We start from the raw sequence: 24093 nt of genomic DNA, 5'->3' as shown, positions 1-24093 counted from the left end.
AGGCTAATGGGACTCGAGGTAAACAAGTCCCCTGGTCCTGATGAAATGCATCCCAGGGTATTAAAAGGGATGGCCGGAAGTTATAGCAGATGCATTCGTTATAATCTACCAAAATTTTCTGGACTCTGGGGAGGTACCAGCGGATTGGAAAGCAGCTAATGTAACGCCTCTGTTTAAAAAAGGGGGCAGACAAAAGGCAGGTAACTATAGGCCGGTTAGTTTAACATCTGTAGTGGGGAAAATGCTTGAAACTATCATTAAGGAAGAAATAGCGGGACATCTAGATAGGAATAGTGCAATCAAGCAGACGCAGCATGGATTCATGAAGAGGAAATCATGTTTAACTAATTTACTAGAATTCTTTGAGGATATAACGAGCATGGTGGATAGAGGTGTACCGATGGATGTGGTGTATTTAGATTTCCAAAAGGCATTCGATAAGGTGCCATACAAAAGGTTACTGCAGAAGATAGAGGTAAGTGGAGTCAGAGGAAATGTATTAGCATGGATAGAGAATTGGTTGGCGAACAGAAAGCAGAGAGTCGGGATAAATGGGTCCTTTTCAGTTTGGAAATCGGTGGTTAGTGGTGTGCCACAGGGATCGGTGCTGGGACCACAACTGTTTACAATATACATAGATGACCTGGAAGAGGGGACAGAGTGTAGTGTAACAACATTTTCAGATGACACAAAGATTAGTGGGAAAGCGGGTTGTGTAGAGGACACAGAGAGGCTGCAAAGAGATTTGGATAGGTTAAGCGAATGGGCTAAGGTTTGGCAGATGGAATACAATGTCAGAATATGTGAGGTCATCCACCTTGGGGAAAAAAAAACAGTAAAAGGGAATATTATTTGAATGGGGAGAAATTACAACATGCTGAGGTGCAGAGGGACCTGGGGGTCCTTGTGCATGAAACTCTTTTAGGGAAACGGAAGGCACAGAAGTGTATGCTGTATCACTACAACGAATGATGCGCTGCTGATGGTTGGGGCAGCAAGAGTGCAGTGAGCTGTAAATTTGTTCAGGAACAGCCTTGCAGTGCAAACGGACGAAAATACAATGTTCCCTGACCGGGAATCGAACCCGGGCCGCAGCGGTGAAAGCGCCGAATCCTAACCACTAGACCACCAGGGAAGCTTCTAAAATTCAGCTTTACAAGTGCCCAAGCTGGGATTTGAACTTCACATGACTAATCCAGGTTGATCACACTTCTGGTAACATTACCACAACACCAACGCAACAAATACCTTGTGCATGAATCCCAAAAAGTTAGTTTGCAGGTGCAGCAGGTAATCAGGAAGGCGAATGGAATGTTGGCCTTCATTGCGAGAGGGATGGAGTACAAAAGCAGAGAGGTCCTGCTGCAACTGTATAGGGTATTGGTAAGGCCACACCTGGAGTACTGTGTGCAGTTTTGGTCACCTTACTTAAGGAAGGATATACTGGCTTTGGAGGGGGTACAGAGACGGTTCACTAGGCTGATTCCAGAGATGAGTGAGGGGGTTACCTTATGATGATAGACTGAGTAGACTGGGTCTTTACTCGTTGGAGTTCAGAAGGATGAGGGGTGATCTTATAGAAACATTTTAAATAATGAAAGGGATAGACAAGATAGAGGCAAAGAAGTTGTTTCCACTGGTAGGGGAGGCTAGAACTAGGGGGCACAGCCTCAAAATATAGGGGAGCCAATTTAAAACCGAGTTGAGAAGGAATTTCTTCTCCCAGAGGGTTGTGAATCTGTGGAATTCTCTGCCCAAGGAAGCAGTTGAGGCTAGCTCATTGAATGTATTCAAGTCACAGATAGATTTTTAACCAATAAGGGAATTAAGGGTTACGGGGAGAGGGCGGGTAAGTGGAGCCGAGTCCACGGCCAGATCAGCCATGATCTTATTGAATGGCGGAGCAGGCTCGAGGGGTTAGATGGCCTACTCCTGTTCCTAATTCTTATGTTCTTATGTTCTTATGAAAAGCAATGTGTTGTTATGAATTCTTAAGTAAAGAACCCATGAAGCAAATGCATTACAACGTGCAAAGCACACCTACAATGAGAGCCATGCTGCCACAAGGAAGATTATAGTGTACATCATAGGTGTTCTCAAGCAACGCTGCCACCTGAAGGAGCTCTGCAGCACTCGGTTGAATGGATATAAGATTTGTGGTGGTATGCTGCATGTTGCACAATCTCACCAGTATGAGGGAACAGCACTTTCCACCCTCTAGCAGGGGAGAAGCTGAAGAGCAGTAGCATGAGGAAGATGTGGTGAAGGAGGAGGAGGAACAGGAAGAGGAGGAAGTGGAGGGGGCCGAGGAGAATGTGCAACAGGAAGTGGAGCAACAGGAAGAGGAAGAGAGGCTACAACGTAGCCAACCCCTTTCCATCCAGGCTCTACGTGATCAGATTATTCATGAGCGATACTGTCATGTATGCGACATGGTTACTGCTAGCACTATTACAAGGTGTGCCACCAGAGGGCACTGCAGTGGGAGACTTGTAGGTTACCTGTACAGGTGTGCCAGGCCTAGTATAAAAGGCAGGCCACCATGTGTGATCCTCACTCTGGAGTTACAAATAAAGGACAAAGGTCACTACAGTTCAAGTACAACACATTGCCTCGTGAAGTCATTATCAGAGCATCTCAAGATATAACAGATACCATTAACCTCAACCACACCTCCCCATTCACCAATAGTCCCACATTCCTTACTTTTCCTCTTTCACTGACCTTCACATCATCCTCTTCCCGACAACACAAAAATAAAACCCACCAGAAAATGCACATTCCAATCCAATTTTATAAATTCACTTATTATATACTGCATACAAAACTAAACGTGCCAGTTGTCCGTGTGCTTTTGCCTATGCTAATGTGCCTATGGGGTGCCTCCCCAGTGGCTGCAGCATGGGTGACGGAAGGTTGCTGACCTACAATTGAGACGACAGCAGTTGGCCTTGGAGGACGACCTCGAGCACCTCTAGTCATAGAGGGTCCAGCTTCGGACTGCACCATGTCGGCCTGGAATGCAGCAGTCTGGGCTGGCTGACTCACAGGCAACAGCAAGCCCACTGGCACTGCACCACCTACTCTTGCAAGAAAGAGGAAAGTGTGTCAGTGAGTGTCCTTGAATTGCTTCGGTGATGTGTCTGTCATGGTGGAATAGCTGCCAGTGTGTGCGAGCTGTGAGTTGTGGATGCGAGGTTTGCAACAGTGCTAAGTGTGTGAGGGTGAGGTAATATGAATTGATTGAGATTGTTGGTAGTGGGTGATGGGGGTGTAGTGAATTGAGCAGTGGATGAGGCTAGTGGTGCAGTTAGCAGGATATGCTATTTGAAGATTGAACTCACTCAGCTTTATAACTCATGTCAGATCGTTAAACTTCTTGCATTACATCCATGTTCTTGGAGTTACAGTCCTGGCACTGACCACCACCATTACTTCTGCCCACTGCCTCCTGAGCAACAATACAACAATAACTTGCATTTACATAGCACCGTTAACAGAGTAAAACATCCCAAAGTGCTTCACAGGAGCGTTATGAAACAAAATTTGCCACTGAGCCACATAAGGATATTTGGACAGATGACCAAAATCTTCATCAAAGAGGTATGTTTTAAGGAGTTGTCTGAAAGGAGGAGAGAGGTGTAGAGAAGCGGAGAAGCTTAGGGAGGGAATTCCAGAGCTTAGGGCCTAGACAGCTGAAGGCACGGCCGCCAATGGTGGAGCGATTAAAATCGCAGATGGGTAGGAAGCCAGAATTGGAGGAGCACATAAACTGAGGAGGGTTGCAGGGCTGGAGGAGGTTACAGAGAAATGGAGTGCGAGGATATGGAGGGATTTGAAAACAAGGTTTGAAAATTTTAACATTGAGGCTTTGCGGGACCGGAGACCAAAGTCGGTTAACAAGCACGGATTGATGGATGAACAGCACTTGGTACGAATTAGTATACAGACAACAGAAATTGGGATGTGCTCAAGTTTATGGAGGGAGGAGGATGGGATGTTAGCTAGGAGACCATTGGACTAAAATCTAGAGGTAACAAAGCAACGGAAATGGGTTTCAACAGCAGTTGAGCTGAGGGAGGGTTGGAGTTGCGTGACAAGAACATAAGAAATAGGAGCAGGAGTAAGCCATTCGGCTCCTCAAGCCTGTTCCGCCATTGAGTATCATGGCTGATCTTCTACCTCAACTCCACTTTCCTGCACTATCCCCATATCCCTTGATTCCCTTAATATCCAAATATCTATCGATCTCTGACTTCAATATATTCAACAACTGAGCCTCCACAGCCCTCTAGTGTAGAGAATTCCAAAGATTCACCGCCCTCTGTTATATATGCAAACCTGTAAATACCTTGTTTAACCACCAGAGGGCTCATGCCCTGGAGTCCCAAGGGATCCCACAATCCCTAGGGAGCACCTGTACAGAAGGAGGCCTCACAGGCTGGAGAGGCACTCTGGAGACCTGTAATAAAGGACTACAGTCACACATTACTTTGAGCTTCTAGTATCTGGTCAGATTCTTTACTCAAGACATAACAACTGGCGAGGAGATACAAATGACAAACCCCACCGTAACAATGCAGAGAACTATGGGCATCCTGGAGAAATTTTTGGAGGGAGATGATTGGGAAACCTTTGTGGAGCGACTCGACCAATACTTCATGGTCATCGAGCTGGAAGGAGAAGCGAACATTGCCAAACGAAGGGCGATCCTCCTCACTGTTTGCAGGGCACCAACATATGGCCTCATGAAAAATCTGCTCACTCCAGCGAAACCCACAGAGAAGTCGTACGTTGATTTGTGCACACTGGTCTGGGAGCATCTATACCCGAAGGAAAGCGTTCCGATGGCGAGCTATCAGTTCTACATGTACAAGAAATCTGAAGGCCAGGAAGTGGCGAGCTACGTCGCCGAGCTAAGGCGCCTTGCAGGACATTGCGAATTTGAAGGACATTTGGAGCACATGCTCAGGGACTTCTTTGTACTTGGCATTGGCCATGAAGTAATACTTCGCAAACTTTTGACTGTCGAGACCCCAACCTTGAGTAAAGCCATAGCGATAACCCAGGCATTCATCGCCAACAGTGACAATATCAAATCTCTCAGCACACGAGTGCTGCTGCAAGTACTGTGAACAAAACAATGTTGTTTTCAAATCGTAACATACAGGGCAGGACTCACATGTCTGCAGCTGCACATCCACAGATATCTCAGAGTCCACCATCAAGGGCGTTGAATGCAAGGCGCTGCGGGGGTGATCATCGTTTCCATTCATGCCGCTTCAAAGGATACGTTTGCAAGGGCTGTGGAACAATGGGATACCTCCAACATATGTGCAGGCGACGCTAATCCTGCAAACCACCATGTTGCTGAGGAGGATAGATCCACGGTGGATCACGACGAACCAGAGCCTCAGACAGAGGAGGCAGAAGTACATGGGGTGCACACATTCACCACGAATTGTCCCCGATAATGCAGAAGGTTGAATTAAATGGATTCCCGGTGTCAATGGAGCTGGACATGGGCACGAGCCAGTCCATAATGAGCAAAAATATTTGTGATAAATTGTGGTGCAGCAAGGCCTCAAGGCCAGTCCCATTCGTACTAAACTGAGAACGTACACAAAGAAACTGATTCCTGTAATCGGCAGTGCTGCCGTAAAGGTCTCCTATGATGGAGCGGTGTACAATTTACCACTCTGGGTGGTACCGGGCGATGGCCCCATGCTGCTCGGCAGGAGCTGGCTGGGAAAGATACACTGGAACTGGCACGGTGTCCAAGCGCACTCGTCCGTCGACGACACTTCATGTGCCCAGGTCCTAAACAAGTTCCCCTCACTGTTCGAACCGGGCATCGGGAAGTTCCAAGGAGCAAAAGTGCAGATCCACTTGATTCCGGGGGCGCGACCCATCCATCACAAGGCGAGAGCAATACCGTACATGATGAGAGAGAGGGTGGAGATCAAGCTGGACCGGCTGCAATGAGAGGGCATCATTTCGCCGATCGAATTCAACGAGTGGGCCAGTCCAATTGTTCCAGGAAGACGGCACCGTCAGAATCTGTGGTGATTACAAATTAACTATCAATCGTTTCTCCCTGCAGGATCAATACCCGCTACCAAATGCAGACGACCTATTTGTGACACTGGCGAGAGGAAAAACGTTCACAAAGCTGGACTTGACCTTGGCCTACATGACGCAGGAGCTGGAGGAATCATCGAAAGGCCTCACCTGCATCAACACGCACAAAGGCCTCTTCTGTTACAACATGTTATGTATGGAGAAAGAGTCAGACTGAACACTGAGCTCAAAGTAAAGTGTGGCCTTAGTCTTTTATTGCAGGTCTCCAGAGTACCTCTCCAACCTGTGAGGCCTCCTTAAATACCTGTGCTCCCAAGGGATTATGGGATCCCTTGGGACTCCAGGGGATGAGCCCTCTGGTGGCTGTACAGAGTAAATACAAGTTTACATATATGATAACAGTTCGCCCCCGGTTGATCGTCTCGGTGTGAACGCTGGTATTGTTGAGCCCTCGCTGAGCTGCTGTGCAGCTGGCCTTGCTGGGCTGCCTGGTGTGTTGGGCCCTGTTGGGCTGCTGTGGATGATGGGTTCTGCTTCGTGGTCAACCGTGGTGCTGGTTGCCACTGGTGTGTATGTTGGGGGATCAAAAAAGGTAGGGTCCAAGGTGGGTTGCTCAGGATAGTCCGTGAATCTGAGTTTGATTTGGTCCAAGTGGTTCCGGTGAATGAGTCCATTTGAAAGTTTGACCCGAAACACCCTGCTCCCCTCTTCGGCCACGAGTGTGCCGGGAAGCCACTTGGGACCTTGTCCATAATTCAATACAAATACAGGATCATTGATTTCAATCTCGCATGACACATTTGCGCGATCATGGTATGCACTTTTTTGAAGTCGCCTGCTCTCTACCTGTTCGTGTAGATCAGGGTGAACGATCGAGAGCCTTGTCTTACCTGCTCTTTTCATGAGTTCAGCAGGTGGGATCCCAGTGAGTGAGTGTGGTCTCGTGTGGTAGCTAAGCAGGACTCGGGATAGGCGAGTCTGCAGTGAGCTTTCAGTTACCCTCTTCAAGCCTTGCTTGATGGTTTGCACTGCTCTCTCTGCCTGACCATTGGATGCTGGTTTAAACGGGGCAGATGTGACATGTTTGATCCCGTTACGGATCATGAATTCTTTGAACTCAGCACTGGTAAAACACGGCCCGTTGTCGCTCACAAGGACATCGGGTAAGCTGTGTGTGGCAAACATGGCCCGCAGGCTTTCAGTAGTGGCAGTGGATGTGCTAGCCGACATTATCTCACATTCAATCCACTTGGAGTACGCGTCTACAACCACAAGGAACATTTTACCCAAGAACGGGCCTGCATAGTCGACGTGTACCCTAGACCACAAACTTAGCGGCGCCTCCCTGGGTACATTGCTTAACTGCGAGCATGTATTACATCTGTGAACGCAGGCCTCTAAGTCCGCATCGATACCGGGCCACCACACGTGGGATCTGGCCATCACTTTCATCATTACGATGCCTGGGTGGGTACTGTGGAGATCATTGATGAAGGTGTCTCTACCCTTCTTGGGGACCACTACTCGATTGCACCACAGAAGGCAGTCTGCTTGTATAGACATTTCATCTTTGCGCCGCTAAAACCGCTTTATCTCTTCCTACATTTCTACTGGGACACGGAACCAGCTCCTGTGAAGCACACAGCTTTTGACTCGAGATAATAAGGGGTCCTGGCTTGTCCAGGTTTTGATTTGCCGGGCAGTGACGGGTGATTGCTCACTCTCAAATGCTTCCATAACCATAGCTAGATCTGTGGGCTGCGTCATTTCCACCCGTGCTGCGCAATGGCAGCCTACTGAGAGCATCGGCGCAGTTTTCTGTGCCTGGCCTGTGGCAGATGGCATACTTGTAAGCGGACAACGTGAGCTCCCATCTCTGGATGCGGGCCGATGCATTGGTATTTATTCCTTTACTCTCGGAAAACAGGGATATAAGTGGCTTATGGTCAGTTTCCAATTCGAATTTTAGCCCAAATAGGTATTGATTCATTTTCTTTACCTCATAGGCACATGCTAGCGCTTCTTTCTCAATCATGCTGTCGGCTCTCTCAGCCTTAGTCAGACTCCTAGATGCATCAGCAACCGGTTGCAGTTTCCCGAGATCATTAGCTTGTTGCAATACACACTCGATGCCATATGACGACGCATTACATGCTAGTACCAAACACTTACATGGATCATACAACACTAGCAATTTGTTTAAGCATAACAATTTTCTCGCTTTTACAAAGGCATTTTCTTCGCTTTTGCCCCAAACCCATTCGTCCCTTTTTCGTAGTAAGACATGCAGTGGTTCTAACCGTGTGCTAAGACCCGGTAAGACGTTACCAAAGTAGTTCAGGAGTCCCAGAAACGACCGCAGCTCTGTCACGTTCTCTGGCTCGGTGCGTTCTCGATTGCCTCCGTCTTTGCGTTGGTGCGCCTGATGCCGTCCGCCGCAATCCTCCTTCCCAGGAACTCCACTTCAGGAGCCAGGAAAACACACTTCGAGCATTTTAACCTGAGCCCCACGTGGTTGAGTCGACTAAGAACCTCCTCCAGGTGCTGCAGATGCTCGACTGTGTTCCGACCTGTGACCAAGATGTCATCCTGGAAGACCACGGTGTACAGGACCAACTTCAGTAAGCTTTCCATGTTTCTCTGGAATATCGCTGCCGCTGATCGGATTCCAAATGGGTATCTGTTATAAACAAAAAGACCTTTGTGCCTGTTGATGCATAAGAACATAACATAAGAATTAGGAACAGGAGTAGGCCATCTAGCCCCTCGAGCCTGCTCCGCCATTCAACAAGATCATGGCTGATCTGGCCGTGGACTCAGCTCCACTTACCCGCCCGCTCCCCATAACCCTTAATTCCCTTATTGGTTAAAAATCTATCTGTGATTTGAATACATTCAATGAGTTAGCCTCAACTGCTTCCTTGGGCAGAGAATTCCACAGATTCACAACCCTCTGGGAGAAGAAATTCCTTCTCAACTCGGTTTTAAATTGCAGGTGAGGGCCTTCGATGATTCCTCCAATTCCTGCGACATGTAGGCTGAAGTCAGATCCAGCTTCATGAACGTCTTTCCTCCCGCCAGCGTTGCAAAAAGGTCGTTGGCCTTTGGTAACGAGTATTGGTCCTGCAGGGAGAAACGATTGATAGTTACTTTGTAATCACCACAGATTCTGACGGTGCTGTCTCCCTTGAGGACTGGGACGATACGACTGGCCCACTCATTGAACTCGATCGGTGAAATGATGGTCTAGCTCAATCTCTACCCTTTCTCTCATCATGTACGGTACTGCTCTCGCCTTGTGATGGATGGGTCGCGCCCCTGGAATTAGATGGATTTGCACTTTTGCTCCTTAGAATTTCCTGATGCCTGGTTTGAAAAGCGAAGGAAATTTGTTTAAGACCTGGGCACACGAAGTGTCGTCAGCGGGCGATAGCGCTCGGATGTCGTCCCAGTTCCAGCGTATCTTTCCCAGCCAGCTCCTGCCAAGCAGTGTGGGACCATCGCCCGGTACCACCCAGAGCGGTAGCTTGTGTACCGCTCCATCGTAGGAGACCTTTACGGTAGCACTGCCGATTACAAGAATCAGTTCTTTTGTGTAAGTTCTTAGTTTCATGCGAACTGGAGTTAAGACTGGCCTTGAGGCCTTGTTGCACCACAATCTTTCGAAAGTCTTTTTGTCCATGATGGACTGACTTGCACCCGTGTCCAGCTCCATTGACACCGGGAGTCCATTTAGTTCAACATTCAGCATTATCAGGGAAAATTCGTGGTGAATGTGTGCACCCCATGTACCTCTGCCTCCTCAGTCTGAGGCCCTGGTTCATCGTGATCCTCCACGGATCTGTCCTCCTCTGCAACATGGTGGTTTGCAGCTTTAACAGGATTTGCAGCTCGCCTGCACACTCATTGGAGGTGTCCCATTGTTCCACAGCCCTTGCAAACATACCCTTTGAATCGGCATGAATGGAAATTATGATCACCCCCGCAGCACCAACAAGGTGTTAATGGCTTTGCATTCAGCACCCTCGATGGTTGACGCAGACATCTGCGGATGTGCAGCTGCAGGTATGTGTGACCTGCCCTGTACGTTACAATTCGAAAACATCATCACTTTGTTCACAGTACTTGTAGCAGCACTTGTGTGCTGAGAGATTTGCTTCGTTTTGTCACTGGTGGCAATGAACGCCTATCGCTATTGCCTTACTCAAGGTTGGGGTCTCTACAGTCAAAAGTGTGTGAAGTATGGTTTCGTGGCCAATGCCAAGTACGAAAAAGTCTCTGAGCACGTGCTCCAAATGTCCTTCAAATTCGCAATGTCCTGCAAGGCGTCTTAGCTCGGCGACATAACTCGCCACTTCCTGGCCTTCAGATCTTTTGTAGGTGTAGAACCGGTATCTCGCCATCAGAACGCTTTCCTTCGGGTTCAAATGCTCTCGGACCAGTGTGCACAAATCATCGTATGATTTCTCAGTGGGTTTCGCTGGAGTGAGCAGATTCTTCATGAGGTTATACGTTGGTGCCCCACAGACGGTGGAGAGGATCGTCCTTCGTTTGGCAGCGTTCTCTTCCCCATCTAGCTCGTTGGTCACAAAGTATTGGTCGAGTCGCTCCACAAAAGTTTCACAATCATCTCCCTCCGAGAATTTCTCCAGGATGCCGACTGTTCTCTGCATCTTTGGGTTCACTATCTGTATCTCATCGCCGGTTGTTATGTATGGAGAAAGAGTCAGACTGAACACAGAGTTCAAAGTAAAGTGTGACCGTAGTCTTTTATTGCAGGTCTCCAGAGTGCCCCTCCAACCTGTGAGGCCTCCTTAAATATCTGTGCTCCCAAGGGATTATGGGATCCCTTGGGACTCCAGGGGATGAGCCCTCTGGTGCCTGTACAGAGTAAATACAAGTTTACATATATGACACAACAGATGCCCGTTTGGGATTCGATCAGCCGTGGTGATATTCCAGAGGAACATGGAAAGCTTGCTGAAGTTGGTCCCACGCCCCGTGGTCTTCCAGAACGACATCTTGGTTACATGTCTGGCCACTGTCGAGCACCTGCAAAACCTGGTGGAGGTTCTTAGTCGGCTTAATCATGGGGGGCTCAGGTTAAAACGCTCGAAGTGCGTTTTCCTGGCGCCTGAAGTGGAGTTCCTCGGGAGAAGAATCGCGGCGGACGGCATCAGGCCATCGATTCGAAGACGGAGGCAATCAAGAACGCACCAAGACCACAGAACGTGACGGAGCTGCTGTCATTTCTAGGACTCCTGAACTACTTTGGTAACTTCTTACCAGGTCTTAGCACACTGTTAGAACCACTGCACTTGTTACTGCGTAAAGGAGATGAATAGGTCTGGGGTAAAAGCCAAGAAAATGTCTTTGAGAAAGCAAGGAAACTTATGCTCAAACAAATTGCTTGTGTTGTATGATCCATGTAAGTGTTTGGTACTAGCATGTGATGCGTCATCATACGGTGTCAGGTGTGTATTGCAACAAGCTAATGAATCTGGGAAATTGCAACCAGTTGCTTATGCATCCAGAAGTCTGATAAGGCTGAGAGGGCCTACAGTATGATCGAAAAAGAAACGTTAGCGTGTGTTTATGGGGTAAAGAAAATGCATCAATATCTGTTTGGGCTCAAATCTGAATTGGAAACCGACCATAAGCCACTTATATCTCTCTTTTCTGAAAGTAAGGGGATAAATACGAATGCACGGCCCGCATCCAGAGATGGGCGCTCACGTTGTCCTCATACAACCACGCCATCCGCCACAGGCCAGGCGCAGAAAACTGTGCCGATGCTCTCAGTAGGCTGCCATTGCCCACCACAGGTCGAGATGGCACAGCCACAGATTTAGTTATGGTAATGCAAGCATTCGAGAGTGAGCAATCACCTGTCACCGCCCGACAGATTAGAACCTGGACAAGCCAGGACCCGTTACTGTTCTTAGTAAAAAAAATTGTGTGCTTCATGGGAGTTGGTCTAGTGTCCCATTAGAGTTGCAGGAAGAAATAAAGCCGTACCAGCGGCACGGAGATGAAATGTCTATACAGGCAGACTGCCTCCTTTGGTAATCGGGTAGTGGTTTCAAAAAAGGGCATGGACACTTTCATTAGGTGACCTCCACAGTACCCACCCAGGTATTGTAATGATGAAAGCGATAGCCAGATCCCATGTGTGGTGGCCCGGTATCGATGCAGATTTAGAGTCCTGCATGCACAAATGTAATACATGTGCACAGTTAAGAAATGCACCCAGGGAGGCGCCACTAAGTTTATGGTCCTGGCCCTCCAAACCGTGGTCCAGGGTCCATGTCGACTATGCAGGCCCATTCTTGGGAAAAATGTTCCTTGAGATTGTAGATGCATACTCTAAATGGATTGAATGTGAGATTATGTCGGCAAGCACGTCCACTGCCACCATTGAAAGCCTGCAAGCCATGTTTGCCACGTACGGCCTGCCTGAGGTCCTTGTGAGTGACAATGGGCCGTGCTCCACCAGTGCCGAGTTCAAAGAGTTCATGACCTGCAATGGGATCAAACATGTCACATCGCCCCGTTTGAACCAGCGTCCAATGGTCAGATAGAGCGAGCAGTGCAAACAATCAAGCAGAGCTTGAAGAGGGTAACTGAAGGCTCACTGCAGACTCGCCTATCCCGAGTCCTGCTTAGTTACCGTACGAGACCCTACTCGCTCACTGGGGGTCACCCCGCTGAACTGCTCATGACAAGGCTCTCGTTAGTCCACCCTGATCGACTCGAACCGGTAGAGAGCAGGCGGCTTCAACAGAATACATATCATGATCGCGCAAATGTTTCACGTGAAATCGAGAGTAATGATCCTGTATTTGTGTTGAACTATGGACAAGGATCCAAGTGGCTTCCTGACACTTCCAAAGAGGGGAGTAGGGTGTTTCTGGTCAAACTTTCAAATGGACTCACCTGCAGAAAATACTTGGACCAAACCAATCTCAGATTCACAGACTATCCAGACCAATCAACAATAGACTCTGTCTTTTTCGACCACCTACACACACACACATAAGTGGTAACCGACCCAGCAGTTGACCACGAAGCAGAACCCATCACCTGCATCAGCCCAGCAGGACTCACCACACCCAGCAAGGCCAGCTGTGCAGCAGCCCAACGAGGGCCCAACAAACGACTCACCAAAACCAGCATTTGCACCGAGACGATCAACCAGGGAAAGGAAGGCCCCAGATCGACTCACGTTATAAATAGTTACACTATTGACTTTGTGGAGTGGGGGGGGGGGGGATGGCGGGAGGCGGGAAGGCTGTTGTTATATATGTAAACCTGTAAATACCTTGTTTAACCACCAGAGGGCTCATTCCCTGGAGTCCCAAGGGATCCCACAATCCCTTGGGAGCACCTGTACATAAGGAGGCCTCACAGGCTGGAGAGGCACTCTGAGATCTGTAATAAAGGACTACGGTCACACATTACTTTGAGCTTACAGTATCTGGTCAGATTCTTTATTCAAGACATAACACTCCGAGTAAAGAAATTTCTCCTCATCTCAGTCCTGAATGGCTGACCCCTTATTCTGAGACTGTGACCCCTGGTTCTAGACTCCCCAGTCAGGAAACATCCTCCCTGCATCTATCCTGTCATGCACTGTAAGAATTGTGTGTTTCAATGAGATCACCGCTCATTCTTCTAAACTCTCGAGAATATAGGCCGAGTCTACTCAATCTCTGCTCATAGGACAATCCCCCCATCCCAGGAATCAGTCTAGTGAACCTTCGTTGCACTCCCTCTACGGCAAGTATATCCTTCCTTCGGTAAGAAGTCCAAAACTGTACACAATACTCCAGGTGTGGTCTCACCAGGGCCCAATATAATTGCAGTAAAATATCTTTACTCTTATACTCAAATCCTCGTGTAATAAAGACCAACATACCATTTTTTTTCTTAATTGCTTGCTGTACCTGCATGTTAACTTTCAGTGATTCATGTACGAGGACACTCAGGTCCCTCTGAACACCAACATTTCTCAATCTCTCACTATTAAAAAAATGCCCTGCTTTTCTATTTTACTTACCAAAGTGGATAATTTCACATTTCTCCACATTATATTCCATTTTGCCATATTCTTGCCCACTCACTTAGCCTGTCTATATCCCCTTGAAACCTCTTTGCATCCTCCTCACAACTTACATTCCCACCTAGCTTTGTATCATCAAAAAAGTGGGTATGGCGAGAAAGCAGGAATGGGGTACTGAAGTTGCATGTTCAGCCATGAACTCATTGAATGGCGGTGAAGGCTCGAGGGGCCGAATGGCCTACTCCTGCACCTAGTTTCTATGTTTCTATGTTTTTCTATGTAAGTTGAATAGATTACATTTGGTCCCCTCATCCAAATCATTGATCTAGATTGTATATAGTTGAGACCCCAGCACTGATCCTTGCGGCATCCCACTAGTTACAGCTGCCAACCCAAAAATGACCCGGGTATTCCTACTCTCTGTTTTCTGTCCGTTAACTAATCCTCAATCCGTGCTAGTATATTACCCCCAATCCCATGAGCCCTAATTTTGTTGAATAACCTTTTGTGTGGCACCTTATCAAATACGGAGGTAGAAATAGGAGGTCTTGGTGATGGAGCGGATATGTTGTCGGAAACTCATCTCGGAGTCAAAAGATCTGGCGGACCTCCGGAGGATACAGGATATCTCTCCTTCTCTCCACATCTTGCACCAGTGGATTATCACAAAACCTTGGTGCTTTCTCTCGCATGTTCCGCCATTTCTCAAAGTATCACAGTGAAGATTCCCTTTTCAAAGGACTCCCACCGCTTCTTGCAGCCACAATGCACCTCTCATCTAAGAGGTGGAGGCTACCTTTAAGTAGCGCTGGCCACTCGCGCATCGGGCCCCCTGTTGACGCGTGCAGCCAATGAACAACACGGGTAGCACTGGCTGCAGGCAGCAATCATGCAAAAGAGCAGGCAGCACAAATTTAACGGGTGCAGGTTAATTGTGTACTGTGATTCCCATGCCCATTTTAGGATTATCTAATTTAACCCCCTTGGAGTCCTCTTCCAACTCTTTAAATGCCCGCGCCCTGTTCTCGTGCTGCACAAACAGTCCGGCTGCAGAAATGTAAGGATTTTTCAACCTGGCAGCAGCAATCTCACTCTGAGTCCCGCTGGGAATCTACCCCTGGGTCAACAACACCACCCCAGAAAAACAGGGCGGTGTCACAGTTGCCAACTGTGTGTCCTACCTTGCAGCAATATCGCCATAAGGAACAGAAGCCAGTCCAATCTCAAGGGGTAGGCAAGAGTTTTTGGCTTGCAAGCCACAAAATGTTTGTTTAAAGAGAACACTAAAGTTCACGCGATCCCCATCCGGCTGTTTTGGTTTGATCAAAGATTTCAACGGAGGATGAGCACTGCAGAATGATGCGGTTCATTTTCTATATTGGGATTTGTGGTATGGAGGGCCATAGACCCAGCAGGGTTCTGCGTCCAGTGTAAAATTCACCCTTGTGTCACAGCATAATACAATCCGCGACTTGAGGATTCCAATGAGGACAGGGGCTTTCCCAGAAATGCAAATAAAAAAGTGTGGTCACCCTTAGCCATATGCTCAAGAGTGGAACTGACAATTGACAAGCCACGACCTGCCTGTCCTCTTCATTAGGGAAGGTTAGTGGATTGTTTTCAAATTAAAAATAAGCATATAAAGATCAGCAGTGGACAATGTAAATCCACTGGGCTATACTTTTTAATTTCTATTCCGGCAAGTGCGGAAACATGAGCTGCTATTTCCACTGAACGCGTTCCTTTTCAGCAAGCATGATGATGTCACACAGAAGCTATCACTATGGGCTACACTTTAGCTGTTCGAAACAGTTACCATAACAGTGCTGCCTCCCTCCCTGTGGGAGGACAGTATCCCCTTACATTTTTAAACTGAAGTGCACAGTTCATGCACATCACAGGTTTATTGAACAGTGAAGACTTTGGAACATTCCCACTCCTCCGCATTCAGCTTCCTGTGCCTACAACTCTTTAACCATGTCACTCACCAGCCTCTCTCCAGCTAGCCACTGAGCAGGCATTTTCCCAGCAGATGGGACGAAACAACTGTATCCAGTCAAGCGTTAAAAGAGCCAGAGGGCGGAGGTTTTATAGGAATACCATATGCTTTGCAAATAAATGTATTCATGAGAAATGATTTAATGGGAATTGATTTTCAACACTTTCGGTCATTAGATATGGTGATAGAGGAGGCGCATCTCTCAACTCAGGAAGTGCACTGTGGTAAATGGATACTTATGGGTGCAAGGATTAATCCTACATCATTATTTTAATTCACAAATTTTGAAAATCGTCACAAGTCACACTTAATTCACCAAAAACCATCTGCATTAAAGTTTGGTCATAGTTCGCAACAAAAGGAAGCCAGTTTAAAGTCAGAAATGCAGGGTAATAAATCCAGACACTCCCGATTCACACATAGATAACTACCACTCGGATAAGTTACTAAAAGGTGCCGGTGTCCATGAAACTGTATTCCAGCTTTGGGGAGAGGAGCGGGCGGGGATCTGGGAACAAAAATGAAGGCCTTGCTGCTAGTGCAGCTTGGGAGATCCAAGACTATCTTATTTTAACTGCAATGTCTGTATCGAGAGGTGTACAAATCTGGTCATAGAGTGAAAGGAGGCATTCTATCAAAAGGCATGTTATACACTGTTTACGTTTATTGGTAATATGATCTTAATTGGCACCTAGCAAATAGCTAGAGGCTAGTGGGAGAGATAAATGCTTGATCACATAAATGTATTCAGAGTCTTCTACTTTCAGAAAATAAAGTGCAACAGGACATATTCTTATCAAAGAAACCATTGTGCTGTAATATGGTCCTAAGATTTTTGTCCCCTCTGCAGATTTCCCCCGCCTCTCCTGAAGATGGTGACTCAGACTGGAGTATTGTTTCTCAGGTGCGAGCAACCTCCTCGTACTTCATTCCTTGGCTACTCTTCTTGTTTCAGATGAGACAGGGGTTGTCCACAGGCTATTCAACTGGGGGCAAGGTCGCATCGGAGCCAATCCTCCTCCTGTTCCCACCCAATGGCCACGTACTGCACACATACACGTTCCAACGGCGGTCACTAGATGATGATCAGGAGCAGGTAATTGTGGCTGAATTTTCCCTTCCTTCATTATGGGGAACTGAAGCCAACTGTACAACAACTTGAAATTTATATAGCAACTTTAACATAGTAAAACATCCCAAGGTGCTTCACACGAGCATTATCAAACAAAATTTGGCACCGAGCCACATAAGGAGATATTAGGGCAGATGACCAAAAGCTTGATCAAAGAGGTAGGTTTTAAGGAGCGTCTTAAAGGAAGAGAGAGAGGTAGAGAGGTGACGAGGTTTAGGGAGGGAATTCCAGAGCTTAGGACTAATTGCCACCCTGGCAGAGTTTAGCTAATTAAACACAGATCAGGGATCAAACCCTAGACCTTCGATAATATACCCGAGTTGACCCACTGAGACAAAAGCTGGGCTTCACTAAATGCTTAGCATTTTCCAGTAACAGGAACAATTTTGTCAGCACATTGAAACATTCTGACTTTATAGAATGATAATATAGGCTACTGTGCTCATGCAGAGTGGGCTAAACCTACCCATTTGCTGACTCCATTCCAAACTGCGGTAGTTTAGGTGACATTCAGGACCAACTCAATAGAATCCACGGGTTTAGCTTTCTTTTTCCCTAACGGAACAAAATAATGCGAATTATGGCATACGCCTCCTTTAAAGTTGCCCTCTCACACATTGTATACTAAACTCACGACTAAACATCGAAAAAAAATCTGCTATGAACTGAAATTTGCAAAATTAATCTTGCAGAAAAGGGTCTCAAATTGTATTTAAAATAAATACATTTCAGCATTGTAAACAGAGGCAACTAATCCCATGAGATCACACTCAAAAATTTAGGATGAGATCTCCCCACCTGTTTATATATTTTAAATAATACACACATTACGGCCTAGGAATTCACCGGAGCCACGGCCATTTTGCAGGCGCAAAATGGCCATGCACGCTCAATATGCACCGTCCACCATATTGGATTGGGCTGTTCCATAAGCGTCCAGAGCGCATGCCAGAACTATTTAAATCGCTGATTAAAATATTTAAATAAGAGTCCTATACATGCTGTAGGGCCCTTTTGTAAATCTGAGCTGCTCCAGTACCCGACTTGCCACGTGATAAACTTGGCCAGTAACTTGCGGCACTAACAAGCAGCAAGGACCCTTCAGCAACACTATTTAAGTGGCTCATCCACTACATATTATAATTTTCGAAACATATAAGATAATGAGGGGGCTCGACAAGGTAGATGCAGAGAGGATATTTCCACTCATAGGGGAAATTAAAACTAAGGGACTATGGGCTAGAACCTCCACTTTTGAGGTTATCGTCAAAAATGGGCGCTATTTCATGCGTGGGCAGCAAAAAAGGGTTTTCAGATCACCGGCTTCTCGTCCATTCTCAAAACACCTAGTTTACATTTTTGAAAATGGGCGTAACCGTGAGTGATCTCAAATGGGCAGTAGCATCAAATTTTTTTGACCTTCTGCCGCAAAGTGTGGCCTTCCTGAGCAACGGCATGGCAACGCTCCATTCCCGCGATTCTGGAGGTAAGGGTCACCATGACATGCGCAGAAGAGGAGACAGAGAGAGAGGGAGCTCAGAGGGACTGAAGGCGTGGCTGGGTGTGGTGAGGCTGCTTTGGGAGGAAGGGGGAGAATTTAGAGTTTCACAGCAAGTAGGCAAACAAAAAGTAGCTGTTACCAGCCATATATTTGACCGAATTTACCCTATAAATGGAGGGAGAGGAGGAGGCATCACAGCACGCTGTGGAGACTAACACTGGAGAGAGCAGTGAGGTGGGAGAGGAGAACACTGGAGGCCGCAAAAGAGCCAGAAGGTTCTCGGACGAGGCAAATGCCTCCCTCCTGGGGTGATTTGATACAGGGAGGGCGTGGGAAGCCCACCCCAAAGGCCTACCAGAGGATATAGACCGAGATAGCAGAGGTGGTCTCGTCGGCGACCAACAAGGTGCATGAAGGCAACCAATGCCGCAAACGATGGAACGACCTTGTGGGATCCGCAAGAGTAAGTATTACATTGATTTACATGTACTTATGTATTTATATAATTTGATTTGTAACAGTCATGAGTGACTATCAGATGTGAGGTCTTGAATTTTTACGTGAATGTTTTACTCAAAGCCTGCGGTCACTGTGTACGTGTTTAGGTAAAGAATGATAATAATCATATTAATCATGATTACATCTGTCGGTTATGTGTTGTATCAGTGTCTGTGACAGTACCTAGCAATGATATCACACAATAATCTCATGCCATGTCATCCTGTCACCTTTTACAGAAGAAGCTATCGACGATGAGGTCCATGCAGAGGAAAACGGGTGACGGGCCACCGGTCCCCAGCGACATCACAGAGATGGAGAGTGAGTGCTAGCACTCGTGGGGAAGCACCCCGGACAGCCTTGGACGCATCTGCAGACCCTAAAGTGATGCCACGTGAGTAAAGCTTACACCATTGCGTGATATAAAGTCAATAGATGCCACACCAACTCATATCCGACCAATCATATATGATAGATTATTTCTAAACGTGTCATATAAATAATGCTGGCCTAATGAAAATCATAGCAATGCAAAATGTGTTGATGGTGATGAAATGTGACATCTGCGATGATTTTGAGAGCGGTGGTGCTTTTGTCGTGCATATGCTGTGTGTAGCGCTGGACTCACCTTTTCACCCTAGCACCCTCTTCTCCTCTAATAACCTCATTTATGTCTTGCAGCTCAGCCAGCAGCGTGGCCACAGAGGACAGAAGGTGGGGTTGCGGGGCAGAAGTCGGCGGACGATCCTACTACATCTGGTGCTGAGGAGCTCCGATTGTCGCCCGTCAACCCGCTGGGTCTGTTCTCAGCAGATGAGAGCACGGACTTTGAAGAACCTGCATCGCCACGCTCCAGAACCCATTCCACCCCAAGGCCAACTATTGATCCTCCGGTCATTCCCGCTTCCACTCTGGAGGTGCCGGCCCCAAGCACCTCTCCACAGGGCACCTCATTTGTCCCCAGGACGCCGCCGACCCCGCGGAAGTCTCGTGGCCACGGCAGGTTTGTTCCACAAGCGCGACATGACAGCAGAGAGATGGTACAGTTGTCCAGGACTGTAGATATTGGTGACCAGCTCATCGAAGCATTGGGGGCATATCCCGACACCTGGCCACCATGACCGAGTATATTCCGCGCATGGCGGAGTCCCTGGATGCGATAGCCAGGAACACTGCGGCCACAGCCCTCCCAGTGGTCTCAGAGCACGGCACTCCACCCCTAGGTCCCGCACCACCACTGCAAACGACAGATGAGACCAAGCTCCTGCTTCGGCATCAGAGAATGTTGCCCCCTTGGCACCCACACCCATCCAACCAACGCATCTGCCTTCAGCCCCCCCCAATGAGGCACCACCTGAGGAGCTCCTCGGCTAGGCGTCGTGAAGCAAGAAGTGGAAGGGGTGGAGGTGGGGAGAAGGAGAGGAGGGAAGGAAAGTGAGGTGCATGTCCACAGGTGATGGCTGTGTTATATCTCCATCTGGGTGTGTGCAATTTGTTGCAAAGTATGGGGGCTGGGGACCACGCTCCTGCTTTGCCTTTGTACTCTGTGTTGCTGAACATGTTGAACATGTGATTGATGTCAATGGTGGAAAAAGTGGGATATGGGCAGGGATTGGGTGTTATTGGCTGTGATACTTATGAATTTAGACCAATGTTGGTATTAAACTTTTGTTGTTGAACATAACCTTGTTGCACATTATCTCACATAGTTGGACCGTTACACACTGGTGATTCCTTACCATGAAAGGGTTAAATACAACTTATCAATCAACGTAAACTTTAACTGGCACCAAGGTGATGGGCAACATTGATGTCTGAGCTGCGCACACACAGCAGTGTGTCAGCATTGTCGCTCACATCAGCGCTCTTTCAGCCAAATCTTTCCGATATCAGCTCCTCACGCAAGAGTGGGATTTAACAAATGCCAGCCACACCACTGGCGTTCGATCCGGTTTGTTCCACTTTTTGTGGGCGGTTTTTGGAGCGAGCGATATCGTGAGCGATGTGTGCGCGAGGTGGTGAAATTAAAGATGAATGATCTCCATGGCCACTAGTTTGCGACTAAAAACAGTCACCGGGTGTTTATATTGAATCTCGGCGTTCATTCCATGCGGAAGGTAATGCTGGGCGATATTATGGGCATTGAATTTGCCTATTCTGCTGATTCCGCCCCCAAAAAAGTGGGCGGGCGGTGATAGTTCCTCGGCATTAAACCCATTGGGAAAATAACGCTCGGTGATAAGTCTCCTAAAAAAGCCCGTAAGTTTCCATTTTGTGCCAGAATGGGCGATATATGGGCGTTATATGTCATTTCAGCGGTAAAATGGGGGTTAAACATGCAAAGAAAGTGAAGGTTCTAGCCCATATTCTCAGAATAAGGAGCCACCCATTTAAAACTGAGATGAGGAAGAATTTCTTCTCTCAGAGGGCTGTAAATCTATGGAATTCTCTGCCAGAGAGCTGTGGAGGCTGGGTCATTGAATATATTTAAGGCAGAGATGGACAGATTTTTGAGCGTTAAGGGAGTAAAGGGTTATGGGGAACGGGTAGGGAAGAGGAGCTGAGTCCATGATCAGATCAGCCATGATTTTATTGAATGGCGGAGCAGGCTCAATGGGTCAAATGGCCTACTCCTGCTCCTAGTTCTTATGTTCTTATGTATATACAGGTTAGTTGCTGTTTATCATTTGTGGCTGCTGGTTAACCTGTACATTTTCTGGCCTGTTTTCTGTCTGTGAAAACTTAATTCTGATTGCTGAGAAGATGATTTTGCTGGCGCAGGACTGTTTTTGCTGCTTTCGAATCAGTTTTACTGCAGGCATGGGTGGTCTAGTAGGGCTGCCTTTGGAACTGGAGGAGGAGGAGGAGGAGCAGTCAAGAAGACAGGAGCGAGAAAGAGCAGCTGGGACAGGAGGGAGGAGGAGTAAATTGCACAAGAGGCCATACCCATAGTGGGACTCCAGGGAGCATTTCTCCAACCTGAACTTCACTGAGAAGCAATATCTGAGGCCCCCTCGCTTCACCAAAGATGCTGTCACCGAGCAATGTCATCTGCTGCAGCCAGAACATGAGCCTTGTACCAGAGCATGGACAGCACTGCCTGTGGCCATCAAGGTCACCAACCCGCTCAACTTTTAGGCCGCTGGCCCTTTTCAAATTCCAGCAGGTGACATCTGCGACATCTAAGAACATAAGAAATAGGAGCAGGAGGCAGCTATTTGGCCCCTCAAGTCTGCTCCGCCATTCAATATCATGGCTGATCTGATAAGATCATGGCTGATCTCTTAGTTTGCAGTCCACCAGCCCTAACTCCTGCACACCAATCCCCTATCCGACCCTCTAAAGTACCCGTGGTGACCGTCTCTGAGCTGGTGATGGCTAGCATCAGATATGTGACGCTGCATCTTCAGGAAGGCTGGCCTTCTCTTCCTGAAGTGGCACCAGGGCTCCCACATTTTCTGCACCCGAATTGAAAGAGAGGAACAAAAGTAAGCTTGTGGTATAAAGGAAGAGCAAAGAAAGAAGTGGCTGGTGAAAGCATCTGCAGCTTGTCATGCCGAGGGTGTAGGGCGAGATAGAAGAAAGAAGTGACGTCTCCTCCACCATTCCCAGTTGCCACGGCCTATGATACTGCCCGTTCCCATGACAACACGTTTCCCTGGAGAGGGGAGAATGTGGAGAGGCGAGCTATGCCTCCTCCAGTAGTGGCCTCTTGTCTCAGGTTGTGGACGTTCTTCGGCAAGAAAAATTATTAGTGACACCCTTGTGAGGTGTTTAGAGAATATGCCGGTCATGGTACAATAGCTCGTCTGCAGCGTGCCAGATGTGTGATGCAGGGAAATGAGGGCAGCAATAGTAGTGAGAGTAGGCTGTGCAGAGTATGTGAGTAGGAGGAGAAGGAGGTGGACTGACGCAGATACAGACACGCGCAGATACAGACACGCGCAGATACAGACACGCGCAGATACAGACACGCGCAGATACAGACACGCGCAGATACAGACACGCGCAGATACAGACACGCGCAGATACAGACACGCAGTAGGCTGTGCAGAGTATGTGAGTAGGAGGAGAAGGAGGTGGACTGACACAGATACAGACACGCGCAGATACAGACACGCGCAGATACAGACACGCGCAGATACAGACACAACACAAAAGCAAAATACTGTAGATGCTGGAAATCTGAAATAGACACAGAAAATGCTGGAAATACTCAGCATTTGTGGAACGAGAAACAGAGTTAATGTTTCAGGTCGATGATCTTTCGTCAGAACTGGAAAAAGTTCGAGATATTACAGATTTTAAGCCAGTGCAAGGGGGATAGGAGAAAAGAACAAAAGGGAAGGTCTGTAAGAGGGTGGAGGGCAGCAGTGATTAAATGACAAAAGGTATGATTGTACAAAGCAAAAGGAGATGTTAATGGAATAAGTAAGGATACAAAAATGAGTCTAGAAGAGGTGTAAATGGAAATCTGTCTTCCTCGCTGCCATGCTCCACTTCACAGCCGACAAGCTCCCCACTGGAGTGGAACTAAACTATAGAACCAATGGAAACCTGTTCAACCTCCGCCATCTCTAGGCCAGGTCCAAGACCACCCCAACCTCTGTTGTCGAGCTACAGTACGCGGACGATGCCTGCGTCTGCGCACATACAGAGGCTGAACTCCAGGACATAGTCGACGTATTTACTGAGATGTATGAAAGCATGGGCCTTACGCTAAACATCCGTAAGACAAAGGTCCTCCACCAGCCTGTCCTTACCGCACAGCACTGTCTCCCAGTCATCAAGATCCACGACGCGGTCCTGGACAACGTGGA

General features: G+C 47.6%; 1 non-coding gene across 1 annotated transcript; it reads right to left on the bottom strand.

The window, feature by feature from the left end:
* Positions 1-1063: 1063 nt before the first annotated feature.
* Positions 1064-1135, bottom strand: trnae-uuc (transfer RNA glutamic acid (anticodon UUC)). Its single transcript has one exon. It is a non-coding gene; the product is annotated as a tRNA-Glu (tRNA).
* Positions 1136-24093: the final 22958 nt, after the last annotated feature.

Source organism: Pristiophorus japonicus, chromosome 4 (assembly GCF_044704955.1).
Source record: "Pristiophorus japonicus isolate sPriJap1 chromosome 4, sPriJap1.hap1, whole genome shotgun sequence".
Taxonomy (NCBI): Eukaryota; Metazoa; Chordata; class Chondrichthyes; family Pristiophoridae; genus Pristiophorus; species Pristiophorus japonicus.
The sequence above is the reverse complement of the archived record's forward strand: the minus strand, read 5'-3'. Positions and strand labels throughout refer to the sequence as shown.